Raw genomic sequence first — 5467 nt, 5'->3', positions numbered from 1 at the left:
ATAAGACCCACTGGCTTGGAATTCCAGCTAGCCACCGGCAACAGGGTGGAGCCTGCCTGAGACAGAATGGAGGCCCTGGAGGGTAGAGGTGGGCCACCATCTCTGCTGTTTGATAGACTCAGCCATTCCAAGCTGCAGGCTTTAGATAGTCCAAGTGGTCCTGATGAGGAAGGGTCCTAGTGTAGCAGAGAATGTGACAAGACTGTTTCTTTGATTGGAACCCTGATTTGTTCCTCCTCATTGGGTGGGACTTCCCAGTTGGGACCTTCAACTACCCCTGCCTGCCCTTATTCTATGGACAGAGCTCTTCTCTCTCCCTGGGATGGAGTGCTAGGGTGGAGAGCTGCACTCTTGTTTGTTTGGATGACTCAGTCATTTCAGCCTGGGCTTAGTTCAAGCCAACAATGGGGCAGAGGCAGTTCTCCAGCACAGCATGGCTATGTTGCCAAGGCATTGCCAAACAGAATCTATAAACAGGATCTGGATTCATTCCTTCTCACTCGGTGGGTCCTCCCAGTCAGGGGACCCCCAGCAACCACCGCCTGTGTTCTACCACTGACAGAGTTCTAATTTCCCCCTGGGATGGAGGGCCTGGGGGTGGGGCAGGCCACCACCTTGGCTGTTTGGGCATCTCAGCCAGTCCAGCCTGCAGACCTTGGAGAGCACAAATGAGTCAGGGGCTGAAGAAATCCTCAACACATCATAGCTGCTCTACCAAAATGCAGCCAGACTGAGACTGCTTTTCCTGGTCCTGTTCCTCTTGATGGGGTGAGACCTTCCAACTGGGGTCTCCAGCCACCTCCTACAGGTACATTCAGGCAGGCAACAAGTCAGTACCCTCCTGGGACGGAGCATTCAGAGGAAGGGGCAGGTTACTATCTTTACTGTTTCACAGTATTCACTGGTGATACCTCCAGGTACTGGAAAAACTGAAACAATTAGGGTCTGGAGCAGACACTTAGCAAAATCGCAGCATTCCTACAGAAGAGTGGCCAGACTGTTAAAAGAAAAAAGCCAAAACAATAACAAACCCCACAAAAAGCCCACCCTAAGTCAGCAACCTCAAAAATTGAAGGTAGATAAACCCACACAGATGAGAAAAAGTCAGCATAAAACCACTGAAAACTCAAAAAACCAGAGTTCCCCCTTTCCTCCAAATGATCACAAAAGTTCTCCAGCAGGGGCTCAGAACTGGGTGAGGCTGAGATGGCTGAAATGACAGAAGTAAGTTTCAGAATGTGGATAAAAACAAACTTTGCTGAGCTAAAGAGCATGTTGTAACCCAAAGCAAAGAAGCTAAGAAACATGATAAAACAATGCAGGAGCTGACAGCCAAATAGTCAGTATAGTAAGGAACATAACTGACATGACAGAGCTGAAAAACACGCTACAAGAACTTTACAATGCAATCATGAGTATTAATAGCAGAACAGACCAAGCAGAGGAAAGAATCTCAGAGCTTGAAGACTATCTTTCTGAAATAAGACAGGCAGATAAGAATAGAGAGAAAAGAATAAAAAGGAATGAATAAAACCTCCAAGAAATATGGGATTATATGAAGAGACCAAATTTATGACTGACTGGGCTACCTGAAAGAGATGGGGAGAATGGAACCAATTTGGAAAACATATTTCAGGATATCATCTGGGAGAACTCCCCAACTTAGCAAGACAGGCCAACATTCAAACTCAGGAAATGCAGAGAACCCCAGTAAGATACTCCACAAGATCATCCCCAAGACACTTAATCTTTAGATTCTCCAAGGTCAAAATGAAAAAAACAATTATGTTAAGGGCAGCCAGAGAGAAAGGCAAGGTCGCCTACAAAGGGAAGCCCATCAGACTAATAGTGGAAACCCTACAAGCCTGAAGACATTGGGGGCCAATATTCAAAATTCTTAAAGAGAAAGAATTTCCAACCTGGAACTTCATATCTGGCTGAACTAATTCATAAGCCATGGAGAAATAAGACCCTTTTCAGACAAGCAAATGCTGAGGGAATTTGCTACCACCAGACCTGCCTTACAAGAGCTCCTGAAGGAAGCACTAAATATGGAAAGGAAAAACCATTAGTAGATGCTACAAAATCACACAGACCAGTGACGATATGCACCCTGGTCTATACAAAAAGTACACAGACCAGTGACAATACAAAGCAACCGCATAAGTTAGTCTGTAAAATAACTAGCTAATATCATGATGACAGAATCAAATTGACACATAACAATACTAACCTTAAATATAAATGGGCTAAATGCACCAATTAAAAGACACAGAATGGCAAACTGGATTAAGAACCAAGACACACTGATATGCTGTCTTTAAGAGAGTCATCTCATATGTTAAGACAAGCATAGGCTCAAAATAAAAGGATGGAGGAAAATTTATCCAGTAAATGGAAAACAGAAAAAAGCAGGGGTTGCAATCTTAGTTTCTGACAAAACAGACTTTAAATCAAAAAAAGACAAAAAGGGCATTACCTGATGTAAAGGATTCAGTTCAACAAGAAGAGCTAACTATCCTAAATATACCTAAATATAAATATAAGCATTAAATACAGAGGCACCCAGATTCATAAAGCAAGTTCTTAGAGACCTTCAAAGAGACAGACTCCCACACAGTAATAGTGGGAAACTTTAACACCCCACTGACAATAGTAGACAGATCATAAAGACAAAAAATTAACAAAGATATTTAGGACCTGAACTCCGCTCTGGATCAAGTGGACCTAATAGATATCTACAGAACTCTCCACCAAATAACCACAGAATATACATTCTCATTGCCATGTGACCCTTACTCTAGAATTGATTGCATAATCAGAAGTAAAATACTCCTTAGCACATGCAGAATAACTGAAATCATAACAAACAATCTCTTGGACCACAGCACAGTCAAATTAGAACTCAATATTAAGAAACTCACTCAAAACCACACAACTACATGGAAATTGAACAACCTGATCCTGAATGACTTTTGGGTAAATAATGAAATTAAGGCAAAAATTAAGAAGTTCTTTGAAACTAATGAGAATGAAAATACAACATACCAGAATCTCTGGGATGCAGCTAAAGCAGTGTTAAGACGGAAATTTATAGCACTAAGTGCCCACAGCAAAAAGCTAGAAAGATGTCAAGTTAACAACCTAATATTACAACTAAGAGAACTAGAGAATCAAGAGCAAACAAACCCCAAAACTAGCAGAAGGCAAGAAATAACCAAGACCAGAACTAAATTGAAGGAGATAGAGACATGAAAAATCTGTCCAAAGATCAATGAATACAGGAGGTGTTTTTTTGAAAAAAATTAATAAAATAAATAGACTGCTAGGTAGAAAAATAAAGAAGAAAAGAGAGAAAATTCAAATAAACACAATCAGAAATGATAAGGGGGATATTACTACTGACTCTGCAGAAATACAAACAACCATCAGAGAATACTGTAAACACCTCTATGCACATAAACTAGAAAATCTAGAAAAAAAGAATGAATTCCTGGACACATACAACCTTCCAAGACTGAACTAGGAAGAAATTGAATCCCTGAATGGACCAATAGTAAGTTTTGAAACTGAGGCAGTAGTAAATAGCCTATCAACCAAAAAAGCCGAGGACCAGATAGATTCACAACTGAATTTTACTGGAGGTAAAGAGGAGACCTGGTCCCATTTCTACTAACCCTATTCCTAAAATTGAAAAGGAAGGACTCCTCTCTAACTCATTCTATGAGACCAGCATCACCCTGATACCAAAACCTGGCAGAGATACAACAACAACAAAATTTCAGGCCAATATCCTTAATTAACATCAGTGCAAAAATCCTGAACAAAATATTGGCAAATTGAATTCAACAGCATATCAAAAAGCTTATCTACCAGAATCAAGTAGGCTTCATCCCCAGGAGGCAAGACAGGTTTAATACGTGCAACTCAATAAATGTTCCTCAAACAGTGCTAAAGACAAAAACCACTTGATTATCTCAATAGATGCAGTAAAGGCCTTCAATAAAATTCAACATCCTTCATCTTAAAAACTCTCAAAAATTTAAGGAAATACCCCAAATTAATAAGAGCCATCTATGACAACCCCACAGCCAATATCATACCAAATGGGCAAAAGCTGGAGGCATTCCCCTTGAAAACTGGCACAAGATAAGTTTGCCCTCTCTCACCTATTCAACATAGTATTGGAAGTTCTGGTCAGGGAAAGCAGGCAAGAGAAATAAATAAAGGGTATTAAAACAGGAAGAGAGGAAGTCAAACTATCTTTGTTTGCAGACGACATCCTGTATCTAGAAAATCACATCATCTCAGCCTAAAAGTTTCTTAAGCTGATAAGCAACCTCAGCAGTATCGAGATATAAAATCAATGTGTGAAAATTATTAGCATTCCTACATAACAACAACAGGTAAGCCAAGAACCAAATTATGAATGAACTCCCATTCACAATTGCCACAAAAAAGAATAAAATACCCAGGAATACAGCTGACCAGGGAAGTGATGGACCTCTATAAGGAGAACTACAAACCAGTGCTCAAAGAAATCAGAAGACACACAAAAAACTGGAAAAACATTCCATGCTCATGGATGGAAAGAATCAGTATTGTGAAAATGGCCATACTGCCGAAAGCAATTTATAGATTCAATGCTATCCCCATTAAACTACCATTGACATTCTTCACAGAATTTAAAAAAAAAAACAAAACAAAAAACTGTTTCAAAATTCACATGAAACCATATGGATAGCCAAGGCAATCCTAAGTAAAAAGATCAAGGCTGGAGGCATTACACTACCTGGCTTCAAATTATACTACACCTACATACTTCCATTTCTGGCCCATCCTCTTTCTCTCTGTGGTGATAGTGCTCGTGCAAACATGGTGAACATTTCTAAGACCCACCGGACTTCCTGTAAAAACTGTGGCAAGCACCAATCCCATAAAGTGACACAGTGTAAGAAGGGCAAGGACTCTCAGTATGCCCAGTAAAAGTGGTTTTATGATAGGAAGCAGAGTGACCATGGTGGGCAGACTAAGCTGATTCTCCAGAAGAAGGCTAAAACTACAAAGAAGATTGTGCTAAGGCTTGAATGTGTTCAGCCCAACTGCAGATCTAAGAGAATACTGGCTAAAAAAAGATGCAAACATTTTGAACTATGAGGAGATAAAAAGAGAAAGGACCAAGTGATCCAGTTGTAAGTATCATCTTTCGCTTTATTACGAAGACAATAAAATCTTAAGTTTATGTTAAAAAGAAAAAAAAAACCTATACTACTGGGCTACAGTAGCCAAAACAGCAGAATACTGGTACAAGAACAGACACATAGACCAATGGAACAGAATAGAGAACTGAAATATAGGACTACACACTTATAACCATCTGATCTTTGACAAACCTGACGAAACAAGCAATGGGGAAATGATTCCCTATTTAATAAATGGTCCTAGAACAACTGGCTAGTCATATGAA

General features: G+C 39.9%; 1 pseudogene; it reads left to right on the top strand.

Moving 5' to 3' along the window:
* The first annotated feature begins 4875 nt into the window (after nt 1–4875).
* Nucleotides 4876–5196, top strand: LOC111525748 (annotated as a pseudogene).
* The last annotated feature ends 271 nt before the right edge of the window (nt 5197–5467 follow it).

Source organism: Piliocolobus tephrosceles, chromosome 1 (assembly GCF_002776525.5).
Source record: "Piliocolobus tephrosceles isolate RC106 chromosome 1, ASM277652v3, whole genome shotgun sequence".
Taxonomy (NCBI): domain Eukaryota; kingdom Metazoa; phylum Chordata; class Mammalia; order Primates; family Cercopithecidae; genus Piliocolobus; species Piliocolobus tephrosceles.
Note: the sequence above shows the minus strand (reverse complement) of the source record. Positions and strands in the feature narration are given on the sequence as shown.